Raw genomic sequence first — 6201 nt, 5'->3', positions numbered from 1 at the left:
GTTTGCTTGCTATGGCTTGCTGTAATTAATAAAATTATGAATTGATCTTAAAAGGCTGAATCAAATTATTCACCTCAATTTATAACATTGATGATCTTTGAGGTCCCTTCCAATCCAAACCACTTTATGATTTTGTGATTTCCATTAAATATGTTCATTCTGTGTTTCAGATCACTGGTATGATTATTTTTCTATAAGATTCCATGAAGATATTGTATTCTTCTCTTTCTTAAAAGTATAAGCATTAAGATATTGTAAAATACTTACGTTACTCAAAACCCATAGTCTACTTTAACCAAAAACAAACATAAAATATTTCATAAAACAAAACAAATACAAATATATCTTCTGTAAGTGTGCAATAATGTTTGCAAAAAAAAAAAAAAGAAAAAGTTTGCTAATTGTAGTAATATTTATTTTTACTACCAAAACTGAAATTTTGTTTCATTTGTATGTCTAGATATTTTACTGATATTCTTTTCAATGTACTTGCACATTCACATTTTTTGTATGCAAATTAGCTTTGTATCTTATTGTGTCTCATTTTGAGGTGACTTATTCTTACCTTCACAAAATATCCCTTGGGGATAAGTAAAATAAATTTTCCTCTATATAATAGCAGTTCTCAATTTTTTTTGATTGATGTCTTTCTAGCTAAAGTATGAACTAACTTTACAGTAAGAGTAAAGAAATATGTTTATAAACCTCTGTTGACTACCTCTTATTTCAGTATTTTAAAAGACTGGGTAAGTGGTCTGATTGCAACATCAGAAGAACTGGATTTTTCCTTTAGATTTAGAAATATCTATTGACACACATTGTTAGAGCTTTCTTTTGAGCTAAGCTCCCAAGGACTATGACACAGTGCTTGGAAAACAGAATTCTAAACTGACTGCAGTTCCTAAATGTATTACTCACGTGAACTGATACAGTTGGTTATTTACTCTCACTCTAGCAGCTATCAAACAGCCACTCTTGTCCAGGTGCCCTCTGCAAGCAAGTATTGCTTTTCTCCATTTCTGCATGTCATTTTAGAGTGGAAGGGATCAAAGCTGAATATCAAGCAGCTACAAACAACTTTTAAAGGAACTTCAGTTTCCAGTGACTGACCAAGGAAGAGAGCCAGTCAACACAGGCATAATCCTCTGAAATTCCTCACTTAAAATTCTTATACTGACCAGAGATCTTTTTTTCTTACTCAAAAACAGAGTGCCATCACTTCTTAAGGCTTTTTTTTCTGTGGGCTGGAAAGTCTTTTATGTTGTTCAGTGTTCATCAGCTCTTGAAGGTAAATTGTCACCAGTTTACAAGCAAGATGTATTATATTTACAGAAGTGTATCACCTGCTAACCTACTGTCTAGCTGTAGGGTTTTATCATCCTTCACAGGCCTATCACACTGGGCCAAATCACATAAGTTCCACACCTGGACATTCCTAAGTTGCTAATTGGTTGATTTATTTTCTTTGTCCTTTACTTTGTTACACATTCACACCTGCTATGGGCAGAGAATTTTAGTTTGTGACTATGATAAATAATATTGAGTTAAGAATCTTATGTATACACACATATATATACACATGCACAGAATTCTGAAGCAGAGAGTCCCTTTGTGCACTCCTCTTTCTCCCTCAAGGTGCTTGCTGCTCCTCTGTGCACTGTGCTGCTGCTGTGGTGCAGACATCCTCCACACTAAAGTGCTGTGTTGGCTGATTCTTAGCAGTCAGGCCAGCCTGCCCTCTAAACTCCCCAGGATGTTGCAAAGTCACAGGAAGAAAGTCAGCAGCTTTTCAGCTCATCCCGTACAGAAAGGTTTTGGCTTTCACCACATTTACCAATGCTCTATCTCATGCCGCAACACTGAATTTTGGTAAATTTGCATCTTGCACTTTTACTGCTCTATTTTATCTTCACACACACGTTTCGGTCTCCTGACAGGTTATAACTGACATTCCTGCTCTAAACAAGCAGTTAATGCTCACAGTTATCTTATGACTGTAGAGAGTCCCGAGCACCCAGCTCACACGCGCAGCACAGCTGTGAGCTGATTCTCTGCTGCTGTGCATCCAGAGGGCAGCTGCTCACCTCTTCTTCAGGATGGCAGTGGACTACCAAAAAATGGATGCACTACAAATCCTGAGGCTGAACATAGCTTCTGTACATGCATCAATTTCTGTGTCTCTAACTGGAAATTGTTTCACAGGAACAAAGTCAAGCCCTTCATCACCACAACAACATCTAAGATTTGGTTAGATTGCAAATATCAACTGAAAGGTCATTATATCCTCACTTACCTGCTTCAAACAGCTTTCCTAATAACAGAGTCTAGTAAAAGTGGTTTTCAGAACATTAACCTGTCTCTGAATCCCAGCAACTTGCAAGATTTACAATTATGTTCTCCTGCCAGTATCACCTACTCATATTTGAGGGTTCACTACTTACAGCCTCGTTTGTAACCCTGCTGTCCCACTGTAACCCTTTGGTTCAGTGTGTGACTGCTGATCTACTGCTCAGCTTACTTTCAGTTATGAATTCAAATAACCTGAGGATCTTCTATGTTTATATTCTTGGCTACAGAAATTTAAATTTTCCTGTTAGAGCTGGGTGACTTTCACATGAGCATTTTCTCTCTAGATGTAGCAGGGGTTTCTTCACACAAATCTAAAGAATAAGTGTACTTATGCAAATCTTGAGAATGAATGTATTGGCAAGGGAATTCTAAATAATTTTTTTCAAAACCCCCAGTTTATTAAAATGAAATTTAAAAAATCTAAAACCTCTACCAGAATAAAAACTGAATCAAAATTAATTGGTTGGGAAATAAAACTGCACAGTTCATTTAGTCATAACTAGAAAGAAAGATAAAAAATACGTTTGCACAGAAGTTATGCAGTCAGATCAAAACCTATTCACAGAAAATTCTAAGTGAAGAATATTCGCTACTAAATTTATTTCATAATGAATATGTAAGAAAGGCTTCCACAGCCTAACTTTTTCTCCCTTGCATTCACCATTGAGAAATCTTTTCTCTCTGATGGACTAAAGATGACAGCTATTTTTGACCATGTGTTTAGTTTAAAAATAATCCACCATAGTCTTTTTGTCATTTACCTCAGATAGCACTGTCCTCAGTCAGGAAGCTGCAGAAACATCCAGAAATGTTTTTATTTTTATTCAATATCTTTGCACATAATCTTTATTCAATATCTTTGCTGAACATCTTCAATGATATCTGCTCAATAGCAATTATATTCTTAAGTGTGTGGGCATATTGAAAATATTTCTAATTACATAAAGACTGTCTTTTCATTTCCTTGTGGTCCCCATCATCTGCCTCTGTCAGCACTGCCTTTCAATATGTGCTTAAAACTTTAAGCATTACAAGGCAGATGATATCTTGAAGTTCTGACTTTGCAAAGCACCTTGCATAAAGGGATCCTAATCCAAAACTAGGGATTCACCACCTATTGAAAATAAAAATTATAAGCAGAATCTGGAAGCCAAACTGGATAGGAAGCTTGTTTGCTAAATATTATGATTTATACTAACCAATTCACTCCAGGAAATACTGTTCGCATAAAAGCTTCCTTGCTCATCAGCACAGATGAATTTCTCCATTTTAAAAAATCTGAGAATCACCCTGCTTCTGTCAACAGTATTACAGATACTACATGCAAGTGCTAATGCTATGGAGTAAGGTTCCAGCCTGAGTCATCAAACTCATAACACTGCATTTTGCTCTGCCAATTTTCCCTTTTTGTCAAAGCATATTCTTATGTACCAGTCCTGCTGTTCTTCACATTTATTCACTGAACTCCAATAGTTATTATATAGGTGTCAGCATTACCTTTACCAATCAGCAGATGCAAAACACTGGTACACAAAGAAGCTCAAAGTGAGGAGATGCACACAGTCAGCTTTATTCTGATAGCATCAACATGATCTTGTTACAGGGTAGTTGAGACTGATCTGTAAAATGACTGTAGCGGGATAACTATTGAGAGGTTATTTTGGTGGCCTATTTTAGCTTCAGTTATCTTATCTTTAGCTTTCCACAGCTGTTCAGTAAGGCAGAGAGTGATATGCCATTGTGGTAAACTGTGGGAAAGAGAGGAAAAAGGGACTTCACAGCTTTGCTGCACCAAGTTATAAATTCGTTTATGAAAGATTTTGAGCTTTTTCACTTTACCTCAAGGCCTTTCAGACACTTTTTTTTTTTTTCTAGCTTAGTATTTTCAAGTATATGTCAGTATATTTCATTCTGGGTATAAGAAATACTTTGGCTATATCCAAAAGAAAACAGTAATTCAGGAACAGATTATGACCACTAGATGACAGTTTTACCTCACCCTATGAAAAACTGCCACAGAGAAGCATTAGTTCTCTTCATACTTTCTTATTAGATTTGGGATAGTAAGTAATTTTCCTACATTTGCTACATTTTCCTACATAGAGCTTCATTTATGGCAGAATGTTCTCACAAAAATAAAAATAAAAGTAATTTTCTTGTGCATAACAACACTGAGAAATAAGGAAATTCAAAGGAAAAACAACAGAAATTACATACTGTACACCAAGAAATTAATTCACAAATCATTGGAAACTTCCCCATGATAAACACAACACTCAAATGCTCAGTGGTAAGTAGTTTCTGAGGGTAGAGAGAAAAGAGTAGAGAAAAATCAGTGGGATCTTTAGGGCTGGTATTGTAAAATCAAATGAGGGAGTGATTAATGAGACATCAAAGGACTGCAGCTATCACCAGAAGCTCCCTTCCTTTTTCAGCACTCCTGCTTCACACTGGAAAGGCTCATTCTCCTCCTCTTTATTTCATTTTTACTCTTCCCCTCCACCCTTATGGCTCCTTCACTGTGAGAACAAAATACTATTAAAAGTTTCCATCCCATCACAGTCACACCCCTTAATTCTCTTCACATTTCTAGTGAGTGACCACTTCATATCCTCAGTTCCATCCATCTCTCTCAGCACTCAGACCTCTCAGTACTGAAATGCTGATAAAATGTTGGATGCTGCCAACAAAAAGCTCCTGTATCACCACATTCCAGACACATTGTGGATGTCTGATGACACACACACTGGGCTATATAATGTGGAAAGCTGTTTTTCCAAACAGAAAGAAAACAGATGACTGGGCATGGACTTGTGCGATCCATCATGCTCCTTGGCATGCTGTTTCAGGAAAGGGAACTGGGTGGGTGTGAGGTCCCAGCAAAGAACAGGGACATCTGGGTTTGCTAGTCCTGTTGAAAGGTGGGACCAGCATAGATCTGCAGGAGAAACTTAGGAGAGGTTATATGGGGGTGGTTTACAGATGAATGACTGTAGTACCATGCTTTTTAGAAGTGTTTACTACTGTCTGGGTGCAGTGCACCTGCCTCTTTCCAGCTCTATTTGAGGAAAGCAACTCAGCACATTACAAATCTGCTATCAAGGTGAAATCTGATTGAATGAATATCCAAACCATATGCTGCTGTAAATATAGGAACTGCCACAGCAGAGCAGCATGGGAGGTGACAAAAAATTGATTATTTAAAAATCATAATTTCCTTTATCTTTTTAATCCAATAGGGCTCATATAAGTAGATGGTCATGGCTCTCTGGGTTTAGTATCAGTATTTCAAGAGCAGTCCAGAATATTGTAGTAGATGAATAATATTGCCTTGCCTGTCATTAAATACTTCCAAGCCAAAGGTCTTGCAGCACTTCACCATTACTTCTAAATGTAACTTTATCAATCTGCTTTGAATTATCATCAGTATTTTAAAATTAAAACCAAAATATCATCAATATTTTCAATAGACAAGAATATAAAGTGAAAGAAGGATTCAGTGATTTGCACACAATCACCAAGAACCACATTTTGCCTACTCTAAAATCAGGACAGATCTACCACAAGAGTAAACAAAAATTAAAAATAATAATTAGCATGCTCTAATATTCCTTTTTTAAAAAAAAAGAAAAGCTTTATATGTAATACTTTATATGTAGTACTTTAATAAGCAAAAGCCTATTTCTTCACCTCTAAAACCTTTGCTTTTCCCTCAGGTAAAAGGGTAATGATACAGATCTATTTTTTGAAGTGCATTGTCTTCTATTTATGACAGATATTGTGTAAAAACTAAGTATTACTTTTATCATCAAAGCACAGCCACCTCTAAGCCTAAACACAGAAAGCTGAGAA

The sequence above is a fragment of the Lonchura striata genome, chromosome 2 (genome assembly GCF_046129695.1).
Source record: "Lonchura striata isolate bLonStr1 chromosome 2, bLonStr1.mat, whole genome shotgun sequence".
Taxonomy (NCBI): domain Eukaryota; kingdom Metazoa; phylum Chordata; class Aves; order Passeriformes; family Estrildidae; genus Lonchura; species Lonchura striata.
The sequence above is the reverse complement of the archived record's forward strand: the minus strand, read 5'-3'. Positions refer to the sequence as shown.